This window comes from Puma concolor, unplaced genomic scaffold (genome assembly GCF_028749965.1).
Source record: "Puma concolor isolate L17-30 unplaced genomic scaffold, mPumCon1.1.hap2 unalloc_scaffold_28, whole genome shotgun sequence".
NCBI classification, from domain to species: Eukaryota; Metazoa; Chordata; class Mammalia; order Carnivora; family Felidae; genus Puma; species Puma concolor.
In genome coordinates, this window is record NW_028240234.1 from 15,628 (window position 1) to 30,724 (window position 15,097).

Genomic DNA, 15,097 nt, shown 5'->3' on the forward strand with positions numbered 1-15,097 from the left:
ATCCCCAGGGCCCCCGGCGTTTCGCGAGGCCCAGCTAGGGCTGCGGGCTCGCGCTGGTGATGTTCTGTGGGGGCGCTGGGGCCTCCGGGCTGGCTGCGCTCGCCCTGCGACTGGGGAGGAGGCGCTGAGAACCCGGCGGGAGGGGGGGCGCCCAGAAGGCACGGCCGGCCTGATGCCCCACGCTCGCTTCCACCCTCTTCCCAGTGAGCGGCCCGACGTGGTGCGGTGCGGTGCGGTGCGGTGCGGTGCGGGATGGAAGCGGAGGCGGGCGTGGGGCCAAGCCGGGAGCAGTCTGCCAGAGTCCCGGGATCGGTGAAGGCCGGGGCTTGCGCCACAGCGCCTTGCCAGGGTCCTCTTGCGCCGCCTCCGCCACCCGCCCGGGGCCCGCGGCGGAGGGCGGCGGCAGCGAGGCAGGCAGCCAGGCAGGCAGGCAGGCAGGCAGGCAGGCAGGCAGGCGCGTGCATGGGTGAAGCGCGGCACCCGCTGGGCTTGGGATGCGTGGAGCAGGCTCTTGAGGCGCCCAGCGGCAGCCGCCGGCGTCTACGGCCATACCACCCTGAACGCGCCCGATCTCGTCTGATCTCGGAAGCTAAGCAGGGTCGGGCCTGGTTAGTACTTGGATGGGAGACCGCCTGGGAATACCGGGTGCTGTAGGCTTTTGCCTTTTGCCTGTTGCCTGTTGCCTCTGGCCTCCTTGACCTCTCCTTTGGCGCCCGCCGCCCCTCCCCCTCCCTCCGTGTGTCCCTCTCTCCCCGGGGAGGGGAGCGCGGCTCCGGGGGCCAAACACACCCCGGCGGCCACTGCTCCCTCAGCCCCTCCCGGGCCGGCAAAGCGGCCTGGCCTGGCCTAGCCTGGCCCCGCCCCGCCCCGCCCCGCCCCCCCCCCGAGCCCGCACACCCCACGGCACTTCACAAGGGGTCCGCTCCCCGCTCCCCGCTCCCCGCACCGGGCGAAATCCCACTGCACCGGCTGGAAGCCACGCCCCAGCTTTGCACCTTTCCTGACACTGCACCCGCACGGAGGGGTGGGGGGGTGCGGCGAGGGCGGGACCGGGGGCTGGCGCCTGGGGACTGGAGGGTGGGGGCTGGGTGGGTGGATCCAAAAACACAGGAGCGGGCGGGGCAGCGAGACCCCAAACACAGACTCCGCCACAGGACTGGGCTCCCTGGGTCCCGGACCTCTTCCCTCCCTCCAGCCCCCATCCCCAGGGCCCCCGGCGTTTCGCGAGGCCCAGCTAGGGCTGCGGGCTCGCGCTGGTGATGTTCTGTGGGGGCGCTGGGGCCTCCGGGCTGGCTGCGCTCGCCCTGCGACTGGGGAGGAGGCGCTGAGAACCCGGCGGGAGGGGGGGCGCCCAGAAGGCACGGCCGGCCTGATGCCCCACGCTCGCTTCCACCCTCTTCCCAGTGAGCGGCCCGACGTGGTGCGGTGCGGTGCGGTGCGGTGCGGTGCGGGATGGAAGCGGAGGCGGGCGTGGGGCCAAGCCGGGAGAAGTCTGCCAGAGTCCCGGGATCGGTGAAGGCCGGGGCTTGCGCCACAGCGCCTTGCCAGGGTCCTCTTGCGCCGCCTCCGCCACCCGCCCGGGGCCCGCGGCGGAGGGCGGCGGCAGCGAGGCAGGCAGCCAGGCAGGCAGGCAGGCAGGCAGGCAGGCGCGTGCATGGGTGAAGCGCGGCACCCGCTGGGCTTGGGATGCGTGGAGCAGGCTCTTGAGGCGCCCAGCGGCAGCCGCCGGCGTCTACGGCCATACCACCCTGAACGCGCCCGATCTCGTCTGATCTCGGAAGCTAAGCAGGGTCGGGCCTGGTTAGTACTTGGATGGGAGACCGCCCGGGAATACCGGGTGCTGTAGGCTTTTGCCTTTTGCCTGTTGCCTGTTGCCTCTGGCCTCCTTGACCTCTCCTTTGGCGCCCGCCGCCCCTCCCCCTCCCTCCGTGTGTCCCTCTCTCCCCGGGGAGGGGAGCGCGGCTCCGGGGGCCAAACACACCCCGGCGGCCACTGCTCCCTCAGCCCCTCCCGGGCCGGCAAAGCGGCCTGGCCTGGCCTAGCCTGGCCCCGCCCCGCCCCGCCCCGCCCCCCCCCCGAGCCCGCACACCCCACGGCACTTCACAAGGGGTCCGCTCCCCGCTCCCCGCTCCCCGCACCGGGCGAAATCCCACTGCACCGGCTGGAAGCCACGCCCCAGCTTTGCACCTTTCCTGACACTGCACCCGCACGGAGGGGTGGGGGGGTGCGGCGAGGGCGGGACCGGGGGCTGGCGCCTGGGGACTGGAGGGTGGGGGCTGGGTGGGTGGATCCAAAAACACAGGAGCGGGCGGGGCAGCGAGACCCCAAACACAGACTCCGCCACAGGACTGGGCTCCCTGGGTCCCGGACCTCTTCCCTCCCTCCAGCCCCCATCCCCAGGGCCCCCGGCGTTTCGCGAGGCCCAGCTAGGGCTGCGGGCTCGCGCTGGTGATGTTCTGTGGGGGCGCTGGGGCCTCCGGGCTGGCTGCGCTCGCCCTGCGACTGGGGAGGAGGCGCTGAGAACCCGGCGGGAGGGGGGGCGCCCAGAAGGCACGGCCGGCCTGATGCCCCACGCTCGCTTCCACCCTCTTCCCAGTGAGCGGCCCGACGTGGTGCGGTGCGGTGCGGTGCGGTGCGGTGCGGTGCGGGATGGAAGCGGAGGCGGGCGTGGGGCCAAGCCGGGAGCAGTCTGCCAGAGTCCCGGGATCGGTGAAGGCCGGGGCTTGCGCCACAGCGCCTTGCCAGGGTCCTCTTGCGCCGCCTCCGCCACCCGCCCGGGGCCCGCGGCGGAGGGCGGCGGCAGCGAGGCAGGCAGCCAGGCAGGCAGGCAGGCAGGCAGGCAGGCAGGCGCGTGCATGGGTGAAGCGCGGCACCCGCTGGGCTTGGGATGCGTGGAGCAGGCTCTTGAGGCGCCCAGCGGCAGCCGCCGGCGTCTACGGCCATACCACCCTGAACGCGCCCGATCTCGTCTGATCTCGGAAGCTAAGCAGGGTCGGGCCTGGTTAGTACTTGGATGGGAGACCGCCTGGGAATACCGGGTGCTGTAGGCTTTTGCCTTTTGCCTGTTGCCTGTTGCCTCTGGCCTCCTTGACCTCTCCTTTGGCGCCCGCCGCCCCTCCCCCTCCCTCCGTGTGTCCCTCTCTCCCCGGGGAGGGGAGCGCGGCTCCGGGGGCCAAACACACCCCGGCGGCCACTGCTCCCTCAGCCCCTCCCGGGCCGGCAAAGCGGCCTGGCCTGGCCTAGCCTGGCCCCGCCCCGCCCCGCCCCGCCCCCCCCGAGCCCGCACACCCCACGGCACTTCACAAGGGGTCCGCTCCCCGCTCCCCGCTCCCCGCACCGGGCGAAATCCCACTGCACCGGCTGGAAGCCACGCCCCAGCTTTGCACCTTTCCTGACACTGCACCCGCACGGAGGGGTGGGGGGGTGCGGCGAGGGCGGGACCGGGGGCTGGCGCCTGGGGACTGGAGGGTGGGGGCTGGGTGGGTGGATCCAAAAACACAGGAGCGGGCGGGGCAGCGAGACCCCAAACACAGACTCCGCCACAGGACTGGGCTCCCTGGGTCCCGGACCTCTTCCCTCCCTCCAGCCCCCATCCCCAGGGCCCCCGGCGTTTCGCGAGGCCCAGCTAGGGCTGCGGGCTCGCGCTGGTGATGTTCTGTGGGGGCGCTGGGGCCTCCGGGCTGGCTGCGCTCGCCCTGCGACTGGGGAGGAGGCGCTGAGAACCCGGCGGGAGGGGGGGCGCCCAGAAGGCACGGCCGGCCTGATGCCCCACGCTCGCTTCCACCCTCTTCCCAGTGAGCGGCCCGACGTGGTGCGGTGCGGTGCGGTGCGGTGCGGTGCGGTGCGGGATGGAAGCGGAGGCGGGCGTGGGGCCAAGCCGGGAGCAGTCTGCCAGAGTCCCGGGATCGGTGAAGGCCGGGGCTTGCGCCACAGCGCCTTGCCAGGGTCCTCTTGCGCCGCCTCCGCCACCCGCCCGGGGCCCGCGGCGGAGGGCGGCGGCAGCGAGGCAGGCAGCCAGGCAGGCAGGCAGGCAGGCAGGCAGGCAGGCGCGTGCATGGGTGAAGCGCGGCACCCGCTGGGCTTGGGATGCGTGGAGCAGGCTCTTGAGGCGCCCAGCGGCAGCCGCCGGCGTCTACGGCCATACCACCCTGAACGCGCCCGATCTCGTCTGATCTCGGAAGCTAAGCAGGGTCGGGCCTGGTTAGTACTTGGATGGGAGACCGCCCGGGAATACCGGGTGCTGTAGGCTTTTGCCTTTTGCCTGTTGCCTGTTGCCTCTGGCCTCCTTGACCTCTCCTTTGGCGCCCGCCGCCCCTCCCCCTCCCTCCGTGTGTCCCTCTCTCCCCGGGGAGGGGAGCGCGGCTCCGGGAGCCAAACACACCCCGGCGGCCACTGCTCCCTCAGCCCCTCCCGGGCCGGCAAAGCGGCCTGGCCTGGCCTAGCCTGGCCCCGCCCCGCCCCGCCCCGCCCCCCCCCCGAGCCCGCACACCCCACGGCACTTCACAAGGGGTCCGCTCCCCGCTCCCCGCTCCCCGCACCGGGCGAAATCCCACTGCACCGGCTGGAAGCCACGCCCCAGCTTTGCACCTTTCCTGACACTGCACCCGCACGGAGGGGTGGGGGGGTGCGGCGAGGGCGGGACCGGGGGCTGGCGCCTGGGGACTGGAGGGTGGGGGCTGGGTGGGTGGATCCAAAAACACAGGAGCGGGCGGGGCAGCGAGACCCCAAACACAGACTCCGCCACAGGACTGGGCTCCCTGGGTCCCGGACCTCTTCCCTCCCTCCAGCCCCCATCCCCAGGGCCCCCGGCGTTTCGCGAGGCCCAGCTAGGGCTGCGGGCTCGCGCTGGTGATGTTCTGTGGGGGCGCTGGGGCCTCCGGGCTGGCTGCGCTCGCCCTGCGACTGGGGAGGAGGCGCTGAGAACCCGGCGGGAGGGGGGGCGCCCAGAAGGCACGGCCGGCCTGATGCCCCACGCTCGCTTCCACCCTCTTCCCAGTGAGCGGCCCGACGTGGTGCGGTGCGGTGCGGTGCGGTGCGGTGCGGTGCGGTGCGGGATGGAAGCGGAGGCGGGCGTGGGGCCAAGCCGGGAGCAGTCTGCCAGAGTCCCGGGATCGGTGAAGGCCGGGGCTTGCGCCACAGCGCCTTGCCAGGGTCCTCTTGCGCCGCCTCCGCCACCCGCCCGGGGCCCGCGGCGGAGGGCGGCGGCAGCGAGGCAGGCAGCCAGGCAGGCAGGCAGGCAGGCAGGCAGGCAGGCGCGTGCATGGGTGAAGCGCGGCACCCGCTGGGCTTGGGATGCGTGGAGCAGGCTCTTGAGGCGCCCAGCGGCAGCCGCCGGCGTCTACGGCCATACCACCCTGAACGCGCCCGATCTCGTCTGATCTCGGAAGCTAAGCAGGGTCGGGCCTGGTTAGTACTTGGATGGGAGACCGCCTGGGAATACCGGGTGCTGTAGGCTTTTGCCTTTTGCCTGTTGCCTGTTGCCTCTGGCCTCCTTGACCTCTCCTTTGGCGCCCGCCGCCCCTCCCCCTCCCTCCGTGTGTCCCTCTCTCCCCGGGGAGGGGAGCGCGGCTCCGGGGGCCAAACACACCCCGGCGGCCACTGCTCCCTCAGCCCCTCCCGGGCCGGCAAAGCGGCCTGGCCTGGCCTAGCCTGGCCCCGCCCCGCCCCGCCCCGCCCCCCCCGAGCCCGCACACCCCACGGCACTTCACAAGGGGTCCGCTCCCCGCTCCCCGCTCCCCGCACCGGGCGAAATCCCACTGCACCGGCTGGAAGCCACGCCCCAGCTTTGCACCTTTCCTGACACTGCACCCGCACGGAGGGGTGGGGGGGTGCGGCGAGGGCGGGACCGGGGGCTGGCGCCTGGGGACTGGAGGGTGGGGGCTGGGTGGGTGGATCCAAAAACACAGGAGCGGGCGGGGCAGCGAGACCCCAAACACAGACTCCGCCACAGGACTGGGCTCCCTGGGTCCCGGACCTCTTCCCTCCCTCCAGCCCCCATCCCCAGGGCCCCCGGCGTTTCGCGAGGCCCAGCTAGGGCTGCGGGCTCGCGCTGGTGATGTTCTGTGGGGGCGCTGGGGCCTCCGGGCTGGCTGCGCTCGCCCTGCGACTGGGGAGGAGGCGCTGAGAACCCGGCGGGAGGGGGGGCGCCCAGAAGGCACGGCCGGCCTGATGCCCCACGCTCGCTTCCACCCTCTTCCCAGTGAGCGGCCCGACGTGGTGCGGTGCGGTGCGGTGCGGTGCGGGATGGAAGCGGAGGCGGGCGTGGGGCCAAGCCGGGAGCAGTCTGCCAGAGTCCCGGGATCGGTGAAGGCCGGGGCTTGCGCCACAGCGCCTTGCCAGGGTCCTCTTGCGCCGCCTCCGCCACCCGCCCGGGGCCCGCGGCGGAGGGCGGCGGCAGCGAGGCAGGCAGCCAGGCAGGCAGGCAGGCAGGCAGGCAGGCAGGCGCGTGCATGGGTGAAGCGCGGCACCCGCTGGGCTTGGGATGCGTGGAGCAGGCTCTTGAGGCGCCCAGCGGCAGCCGCCGGCGTCTACGGCCATACCACCCTGAACGCGCCCGATCTCGTCTGATCTCGGAAGCTAAGCAGGGTCGGGCCTGGTTAGTACTTGGATGGGAGACCGCCTGGGAATACCGGGTGCTGTAGGCTTTTGCCTTTTGCCTGTTGCCTGTTGCCTCTGGCCTCCTTGACCTCTCCTTTGGCGCCCGCCGCCCCTCCCCCTCCCTCCGTGTGTCCCTCTCTCCCCGGGGAGGGGAGCGCGGCTCCGGGGGCCAAACACACCCCGGCGGCCACTGCTCCCTCAGCCCCTCCCGGGCCGGCAAAGCGGCCTGGCCTGGCCTAGCCTGGCCCCGCCCCGCCCCGCCCCGCCCCCCCCCCGAGCCCGCACACCCCACGGCACTTCACAAGGGGTCCGCTCCCCGCTCCCCGCTCCCCGCACCGGGCGAAATCCCACTGCACCGGCTGGAAGCCACGCCCCAGCTTTGCACCTTTCCTGACACTGCACCCGCACGGAGGGGTGGGGGGGTGCGGCGAGGGCGGGACCGGGGGCTGGCGCCTGGGGACTGGAGGGTGGGGGCTGGGTGGGTGGATCCAAAAACACAGGAGCGGGCGGGGCAGCGAGACCCCAAACACAGACTCCGCCACAGGACTGGGCTCCCTGGGTCCCGGACCTCTTCCCTCCCTCCAGCCCCCATCCCCAGGGCCCCCGGCGTTTCGCGAGGCCCAGCTAGGGCTGCGGGCTCGCGCTGGTGATGTTCTGTGGGGGCGCTGGGGCCTCCGGGCTGGCTGCGCTCGCCCTGCGACTGGGGAGGAGGCGCTGAGAACCCGGCGGGAGGGGGGGCGCCCAGAAGGCACGGCCGGCCTGATGCCCCACGCTCGCTTCCACCCTCTTCCCAGTGAGCGGCCCGACGTGGTGCGGTGCGGTGCGGTGCGGTGCGGTGCGGGATGGAAGCGGAGGCGGGCGTGGGGCCAAGCCGGGAGAAGTCTGCCAGAGTCCCGGGATCGGTGAAGGCCGGGGCTTGCGCCACAGCGCCTTGCCAGGGTCCTCTTGCGCCGCCTCCGCCACCCGCCCGGGGCCCGCGGCGGAGGGCGGCGGCAGCGAGGCAGGCAGCCAGGCAGGCAGGCAGGCAGGCAGGCAGGCGCGTGCATGGGTGAAGCGCGGCACCCGCTGGGCTTGGGATGCGTGGAGCAGGCTCTTGAGGCGCCCAGCGGCAGCCGCCGGCGTCTACGGCCATACCACCCTGAACGCGCCCGATCTCGTCTGATCTCGGAAGCTAAGCAGGGTCGGGCCTGGTTAGTACTTGGATGGGAGACCGCCCGGGAATACCGGGTGCTGTAGGCTTTTGCCTTTTGCCTGTTGCCTGTTGCCTCTGGCCTCCTTGACCTCTCCTTTGGCGCCCGCCGCCCCTCCCCCTCCCTCCGTGTGTCCCTCTCTCCCCGGGGAGGGGAGCGCGGCTCCGGGAGCCAAACACACCCCGGCGGCCACTGCTCCCTCAGCCCCTCCCGGGCCGGCAAAGCGGCCTGGCCTGGCCTAGCCTGGCCCCGCCCCGCCCCGCCCCGCCCCCCCCCCGAGCCCGCACACCCCACGGCACTTCACAAGGGGTCCGCTCCCCGCTCCCCGCTCCCCGCACCGGGCGAAATCCCACTGCACCGGCTGGAAGCCACGCCCCAGCTTTGCACCTTTCCTGACACTGCACCCGCACGGAGGGGTGGGGGGGTGCGGCGAGGGCGGGACCGGGGGCTGGCGCCTGGGGACTGGAGGGTGGGGGCTGGGTGGGTGGATCCAAAAACACAGGAGCGGGCGGGGCAGCGAGACCCCAAACACAGACTCCGCCACAGGACTGGGCTCCCTGGGTCCCGGACCTCTTCCCTCCCTCCAGCCCCCATCCCCAGGGCCCCCGGCGTTTCGCGAGGCCCAGCTAGGGCTGCGGGCTCGCGCTGGTGATGTTCTGTGGGGGCGCTGGGGCCTCCGGGCTGGCTGCGCTCGCCCTGCGACTGGGGAGGAGGCGCTGAGAACCCGGCGGGAGGGGGGGCGCCCAGAAGGCACGGCCGGCCTGATGCCCCACGCTCGCTTCCACCCTCTTCCCAGTGAGCGGCCCGACGTGGTGCGGTGCGGTGCGGTGCGGTGCGGTGCGGGATGGAAGCGGAGGCGGGCGTGGGGCCAAGCCGGGAGAAGTCTGCCAGAGTCCCGGGATCGGTGAAGGCCGGGGCTTGCGCCACAGCGCCTTGCCAGGGTCCTCTTGCGCCGCCTCCGCCACCCGCCCGGGGCCCGCGGCGGAGGGCGGCGGCAGCGAGGCAGGCAGCCAGGCAGGCAGGCAGGCAGGCAGGCAGGCAGGCGCGTGCATGGGTGAAGCGCGGCACCCGCTGGGCTTGGGATGCGTGGAGCAGGCTCTTGAGGCGCCCAGCGGCAGCCGCCGGCGTCTACGGCCATACCACCCTGAACGCGCCCGATCTCGTCTGATCTCGGAAGCTAAGCAGGGTCGGGCCTGGTTAGTACTTGGATGGGAGACCGCCTGGGAATACCGGGTGCTGTAGGCTTTTGCCTTTTGCCTGTTGCCTGTTGCCTCTGGCCTCCTTGACCTCTCCTTTGGCGCCCGCCGCCCCTCCCCCTCCCTCCGTGTGTCCCTCTCTCCCCGGGGAGGGGAGCGCGGCTCCGGGGGCCAAACACACCCCGGCGGCCACTGCTCCCTCAGCCCCTCCCGGGCCGGCAAAGCGGCCTGGCCTGGCCTAGCCTGGCCCCGCCCCGCCCCGCCCCGCCCCCCCCCCGAGCCCGCACACCCCACGGCACTTCACAAGGGGTCCGCTCCCCGCTCCCCGCTCCCCGCACCGGGCGAAATCCCACTGCACCGGCTGGAAGCCACGCCCCAGCTTTGCACCTTTCCTGACACTGCACCCGCACGGAGGGGTGGGGGGGTGCGGCGAGGGCGGGACCGGGGGCTGGCGCCTGGGGACTGGAGGGTGGGGGCTGGGTGGGTGGATCCAAAAACACAGGAGCGGGCGGGGCAGCGAGACCCCAAACACAGACTCCGCCACAGGACTGGGCTCCCTGGGTCCCGGACCTCTTCCCTCCCTCCAGCCCCCATCCCCAGGGCCCCCGGCGTTTCGCGAGGCCCAGCTAGGGCTGCGGGCTCGCGCTGGTGATGTTCTGTGGGGGCGCTGGGGCCTCCGGGCTGGCTGCGCTCGCCCTGCGACTGGGGAGGAGGCGCTGAGAACCCGGCGGGAGGGGGGGCGCCCAGAAGGCACGGCCGGCCTGATGCCCCACGCTCGCTTCCACCCTCTTCCCAGTGAGCGGCCCGACGTGGTGCGGTGCGGTGCGGTGCGGTGCGGTGCGGTGCGGTGCGGGATGGAAGCGGAGGCGGGCGTGGGGCCAAGCCGGGAGCAGTCTGCCAGAGTCCCGGGATCGGTGAAGGCCGGGGCTTGCGCCACAGCGCCTTGCCAGGGTCCTCTTGCGCCGCCTCCGCCACCCGCCCGGGGCCCGCGGCGGAGGGCGGCGGCAGCGAGGCAGGCAGCCAGGCAGGCAGGCAGGCAGGCAGGCAGGCAGGCGCGTGCATGGGTGAAGCGCGGCACCCGCTGGGCTTGGGATGCGTGGAGCAGGCTCTTGAGGCGCCCAGCGGCAGCCGCCGGCGTCTACGGCCATACCACCCTGAACGCGCCCGATCACGTCTGATCTCGGAAGCTAAGCAGGGTCGGGCCTGGTTAGTACTTGGATGGGAGACCGCCCGGGAATACCGGGTGCTGTAGGCTTTTGCCTTTTGCCTGTTGCCTGTTGCCTCTGGCCTCCTTGACCTCTCCTTTGGCGCCCGCCGCCCCTCCCCCTCCCTCCGTGTGTCCCTCTCTCCCCGGGGAGGGGAGCGCGGCTCCGGGAGCCAAACACACCCCGGCGGCCACTGCTCCCTCAGCCCCTCCCGGGCCGGCAAAGCGGCCTGGCCTGGCCTAGCCTGGCCCCGCCCCGCCCCGCCCCGCCCCCCCCCCGAGCCCGCACACCCCACGGCACTTCACAAGGGGTCCGCTCCCCGCTCCCCGCTCCCAGCACCGGGCGAAATCCCACTGCACCGGCTGGAAGCCACGCCCCAGCTTTGCACCTTTCCTGACACTGCACCCGCACGGAGGGGTGGGGGGGTGCGGCGAGGGCGGGACCGGGGGCTGGCGCCTGGGGACTGGAGGGTGGGGGCTGGGTGGGTGGATCCAAAAACACAGGAGCGGGCGGGGCAGCGAGACCCCAAACACAGACTCCGCCACAGGACTGGGCTCCCTGGGTCCCGGACCTCTTCCCTCCCTCCAGCCCCCATCCCCAGGGCCCCCGGCGTTTCGCGAGGCCCAGCTAGGGCTGCGGGCTCGCGCTGGTGATGTTCTGTGGGGGCGCTGGGGCCTCCGGGCTGGCTGCGCTCGCCCTGCGACTGGGGAGGAGGCGCTGAGAACCCGGCGGGAGGGGGGGCGCCCAGAAGGCACGGCCGGCCTGATGCCCCACGCTCGCTTCCACCCTCTTCCCAGTGAGCGGCCCGACGTGGTGCGGTGCGGTGCGGTGCGGTGCGGGATGGAAGCGGAGGCGGGCGTGGGGCCAAGCCGGGAGCAGTCTGCCAGAGTCCCGGGATCGGTGAAGGCCGGGGCTTGCGCCACAGCGCCTTGCCAGGGTCCTCTTGCGCCGCCTCCGCCACCCGCCCGGGGCCCGCGGCGGAGGGCGGCGGCAGCGAGGCAGGCAGCCAGGCAGGCAGGCAGGCAGGCAGGCAGGCAGGCGCGTGCATGGGTGAAGCGCGGCACCCGCTGGGCTTGGGATGCGTGGAGCAGGCTCTTGAGGCGCCCAGCGGCAGCCGCCGGCGTCTACGGCCATACCACCCTGAACGCGCCCGATCTCGTCTGATCTCGGAAGCTAAGCAGGGTCGGGCCTGGTTAGTACTTGGATGGGAGACCGCCTGGGAATACCGGGTGCTGTAGGCTTTTGCCTTTTGCCTGTTGCCTGTTGCCTCTGGCCTCCTTGACCTCTCCTTTGGCGCCCGCCGCCCCTCCCCCTCCCTCCGTGTGTCCCTCTCTCCCCGGGGAGGGGAGCGCGGCTCCGGGAGCCAAACACACCCCGGCGGCCACTGCTCCCTCAGCCCCTCCCGGGCCGGCAAAGCGGCCTGGCCTGGCCTAGCCTGGCCCCGCCCCGCCCCGCCCCGCCCCCCCCCCGAGCCCGCACACCCCACGGCACTTCACAAGGGGTCCGCTCCCCGCTCCCCGCTCCCCGCACCGGGCGAAATCCCACTGCACCGGCTGGAAGCCACGCCCCAGCTTTGCACCTTTCCTGACACTGCACCCGCACGGAGGGGTGGGGGGGTGCGGCGAGGGCGGGACCGGGGGCTGGCGCCTGGGGACTGGAGGGTGGGGGCTGGGTGGGTGGATCCAAAAACACAGGAGCGGGCGGGGCAGCGAGACCCCAAACACAGACTCCGCCACAGGACTGGGCTCCCTGGGTCCCGGACCTCTTCCCTCCCTCCAGCCCCCATCCCCAGGGCCCCCGGCGTTTCGCGAGGCCCAGCTAGGGCTGCGGGCTCGCGCTGGTGATGTTCTGTGGGGGCGCTGGGGCCTCCGGGCTGGCTGCGCTCGCCCTGCGACTGGGGAGGAGGCGCTGAGAACCCGGCGGGAGGGGGGGCGCCCAGAAGGCACGGCCGGCCTGATGCCCCACGCTCGCTTCCACCCTCTTCCCAGTGAGCGGCCCGACGTGGTGCGGTGCGGTGCGGTGCGGTGCGGTGCGGGATGGAAGCGGAGGCGGGCGTGGGGCCAAGCCGGGAGCAGTCTGCCAGAGTCCCGGGATCGGTGAAGGCCGGGGCTTGCGCCACAGCGCCTTGCCAGGGTCCTCTTGCGCCGCCTCCGCCACCCGCCCGGGGCCCGCGGCGGAGGGCGGCGGCAGCGAGGCAGGCAGCCAGGCAGGCAGGCAGGCAGGCAGGCAGGCGCGTGCATGGGTGAAGCGCGGCACCCGCTGGGCTTGGGATGCGTGGAGCAGGCTCTTGAGGCGCCCAGCGGCAGCCGCCGGCGTCTACGGCCATACCACCCTGAACGCGCCCGATCTCGTCTGATCTCGGAAGCTAAGCAGGGTCGGGCCTGGTTAGTACTTGGATGGGAGACCGCCTGGGAATACCGGGTGCTGTAGGCTTTTGCCTTTTGCCTGTTGCCTGTTGCCTCTGGCCTCCTTGACCTCTCCTTTGGCGCCCGCCGCCCCTCCCCCTCCCTCCGTGTGTCCCTCTCTCCCCGGGGAGGGGAGCGCGGCTCCGGGGGCCAAACACACCCCGGCGGCCACTGCTCCCTCAGCCCCTCCCGGGCCGGCAAAGCGGCCTGGCCTGGCCTAGCCTGGCCCCGCCCCGCCCCGCCCCGCCCCCCCCCCGAGCCCGCACACCCCACGGCACTTCACAAGGGGTCCGCTCCCCGCTCCCCGCTCCCCGCACCGGGCGAAATCCCACTGCACCGGCTGGAAGCCACGCCCCAGCTTTGCACCTTTCCTGACACTGCACCCGCACGGAGGGGTGGGGGGGTGCGGCGAGGGCGGGACCGGGGGCTGGCGCCTGGGGACTGGAGGGTGGGGGCTGGGTGGGTGGATCCAAAAACACAGGAGCGGGCGGGGCAGCGAGACCCCAAACACAGACTCCGCCACAGGACTGGGCTCCCTGGGTCCCGGACCTCTTCCCTCCCTCCAGCCCCCATCCCCAGGGCCCCCGGCGTTTCGCGAGGCCCAGCTAGGGCTGCGGGCTCGCGCTGGTGATGTTCTGTGGGGGCGCTGGGGCCTCCGGGCTGGCTGCGCTCGCCCTGCGACTGGGGAGGAGGCGCTGAGAACCCGGCGGGAGGGGGGGCGCCCAGAAGGCACGGCCGGCCTGATGCCCCACGCTCGCTTCCACCCTCTTCCCAGTGAGCGGCCCGACGTGGTGCGGTGCGGTGCGGTGCGGTGCGGGATGGAAGCGGAGGCGGGCGTGGGGCCAAGCCGGGAGCAGTCTGCCAGAGTCCCGGGATCGGTGAAGGCCGGGGCTTGCGCCACAGCGCCTTGCCAGGGTCCTCTTGCGCCGCCTCCGCCACCCGCCCGGGGCCCGCGGCGGAGGGCGGCGGCAGCGAGGCAGGCAGCCAGGCAGGCAGGCAGGCAGGCAGGCAGGCAGGCGCGTGCATGGGTGAAGCGCGGCACCCGCTGGGCTTGGGATGCGTGGAGCAGGCTCTTGAGGCGCCCAGCGGCAGCCGCCGGCGTCTACGGCCATACCACCCTGAACGCGCCCGATCTCGTCTGATCTCGGAAGCTAAGCAGGGTCGGGCCTGGTTAGTACTTGGATGGGAGACCGCCTGGGAATACCGGGTGCTGTAGGCTTTTGCCTTTTGCCTGTTGCCTGTTGCCTCTGGCCTCCTTGACCTCTCCTTTGGCGCCCGCCGCCCCTCCCCCTCCCTCCGTGTGTCCCTCTCTCCCCGGGGAGGGGAGCGCGGCTCCGGGGGCCAAACACACCCCGGCGGCCACTGCTCCCTCAGCCCCTCCCGGGCCGGCAAAGCGGCCTGGCCTGGCCTAGCCTGGCCCCGCCCCGCCCCGCCCCGCCCCCCCCGAGCCCGCACACCCCACGGCACTTCACAAGGGGTCCGCTCCCCGCTCCCCGCTCCCCGCACCGGGCGAAATCCCACTGCACCGGCTGGAAGCCACGCCCCAGCTTTGCACCTTTCCTGACACTGCACCCGCACGGAGGGGTGGGGGGGTGCGGCGAGGGCGGGACCGGGGGCTGGCGCCTGGGGACTGGAGGGTGGGGGCTGGGTGGGTGGATCCAAAAACACAGGAGCGGGCGGGGCAGCGAGACCCCAAACACAGACTCCGCCACAGGACTGGGCTCCCTGGGTCCCGGACCTCTTCCCTCCCTCCAGCCCCCATCCCCAGGGCCCCCGGCGTTTCGCGAGGCCCAGCTAGGGCTGCGGGCTCGCGCTGGTGATGTTCTGTGGGGGCGCTGGGGCCTCCGGGCTGGCTGCGCTCGCCCTGCGACTGGGGAGGAGGCGCTGAGAACCCGGCGGGAGGGGGGGCGCCCAGAAGGCACGGCCGGCCTGATGCCCCACGCTCGCTTCCACCCTCTTCCCAGTGAGCGGCCCGACGTGGTGCGGTGCGGTGCGGTGCGGTGCGGTGCGGTGCGGTGCGGTGCGGGATGGAAGCGGAGGCGGGCGTGGGGCCAAGCCGGGAGCAGTCTGCCAGAGTCCCGGGATCGGTGAAGGCCGGGGCTTGCGCCACAGCGCCTTGCCAGGGTCCTCTTGCGCCGCCTCCGCCACCCGCCCGGGGCCCGCGGCGGAGGGCGGCGGCAGCGAGGCAGGCAGCCAGGCAGGCAGGCAGGCAGGCAGGCAGGCAGGCGCGTGCATGGGTGAAGCGCGGCACCCGCTGGGCTTGGGATGCGTGGAGCAGGCTCTTGAGGCGCCCAGCGGCAGCCGCCGGCGTCTACGGCCATACCACCCTGAACGCGCCCGATCTCGTCTGATCTCGGAAGCTAAGCAGGGTCGGGCCTGGTTAGTAGTTGGATGGGAGACCGCCCGGGAATACCGGGTGCTGTAGGCTTTTGCCTTTTGCCTGTTGCCTGTTGCCTCTGGCCTCCTTGACCTCTCCTTTGGCGCCCGCCGCCCCTCCCCCTCCC

General features: G+C 73.3%; 13 non-coding genes across 13 annotated transcripts; all 13 read left to right on the plus strand.

Annotated features, from left to right (window-relative positions):
* Positions 1-538: 538 nt before the first annotated feature.
* LOC147571334 (5S ribosomal RNA) lies at positions 539-657 on the plus strand. Its single transcript, XR_015247464.1, has one exon. It is a non-coding gene; the product is annotated as a 5S ribosomal RNA (ribosomal RNA).
* Positions 658-1,730: 1,073 nt separating this feature from the next.
* Positions 1,731-1,849, plus strand: LOC147571335 (5S ribosomal RNA). Its single transcript, XR_015247453.1, has one exon. It is a non-coding gene; the product is annotated as a 5S ribosomal RNA (ribosomal RNA).
* Positions 1,850-2,931: 1,082 nt separating this feature from the next.
* On the plus strand, positions 2,932-3,050 carry LOC147571336 (5S ribosomal RNA). Its single transcript, XR_015247465.1, has one exon. It is a non-coding gene; the product is annotated as a 5S ribosomal RNA (ribosomal RNA).
* A 1,080-nt stretch (positions 3,051-4,130) lies between these two features.
* On the plus strand, positions 4,131-4,249 carry LOC147571337 (5S ribosomal RNA). The gene has a single exon (XR_015247454.1). It is a non-coding gene; the product is annotated as a 5S ribosomal RNA (ribosomal RNA).
* Positions 4,250-5,336: 1,087 nt separating this feature from the next.
* Positions 5,337-5,455, plus strand: LOC147571338 (5S ribosomal RNA). The gene has a single exon (XR_015247467.1). It is a non-coding gene; the product is annotated as a 5S ribosomal RNA (ribosomal RNA).
* Positions 5,456-6,525: 1,070 nt separating this feature from the next.
* On the plus strand, positions 6,526-6,644 carry LOC147571339 (5S ribosomal RNA). Its single transcript, XR_015247468.1, has one exon. It is a non-coding gene; the product is annotated as a 5S ribosomal RNA (ribosomal RNA).
* A 1,073-nt stretch (positions 6,645-7,717) lies between these two features.
* On the plus strand, positions 7,718-7,836 carry LOC147571340 (5S ribosomal RNA). The gene has a single exon (XR_015247455.1). It is a non-coding gene; the product is annotated as a 5S ribosomal RNA (ribosomal RNA).
* A 1,077-nt stretch (positions 7,837-8,913) lies between these two features.
* LOC147571341 (5S ribosomal RNA) lies at positions 8,914-9,032 on the plus strand. The gene has a single exon (XR_015247469.1). It is a non-coding gene; the product is annotated as a 5S ribosomal RNA (ribosomal RNA).
* Positions 9,033-10,119: 1,087 nt separating this feature from the next.
* Positions 10,120-10,238, plus strand: LOC147571342 (5S ribosomal RNA). The gene has a single exon (XR_015247457.1). It is a non-coding gene; the product is annotated as a 5S ribosomal RNA (ribosomal RNA).
* Positions 10,239-11,310: 1,072 nt separating this feature from the next.
* Positions 11,311-11,429, plus strand: LOC147571343 (5S ribosomal RNA). Its single transcript, XR_015247470.1, has one exon. It is a non-coding gene; the product is annotated as a 5S ribosomal RNA (ribosomal RNA).
* Positions 11,430-12,502: 1,073 nt separating this feature from the next.
* On the plus strand, positions 12,503-12,621 carry LOC147571344 (5S ribosomal RNA). The gene has a single exon (XR_015247471.1). It is a non-coding gene; the product is annotated as a 5S ribosomal RNA (ribosomal RNA).
* A 1,072-nt stretch (positions 12,622-13,693) lies between these two features.
* On the plus strand, positions 13,694-13,812 carry LOC147571345 (5S ribosomal RNA). The gene has a single exon (XR_015247472.1). It is a non-coding gene; the product is annotated as a 5S ribosomal RNA (ribosomal RNA).
* Positions 13,813-14,902: 1,090 nt separating this feature from the next.
* On the plus strand, positions 14,903-15,021 carry LOC147571346 (5S ribosomal RNA). The gene has a single exon (XR_015247459.1). It is a non-coding gene; the product is annotated as a 5S ribosomal RNA (ribosomal RNA).
* The last annotated feature ends 76 nt before the right edge of the window (positions 15,022-15,097 follow it).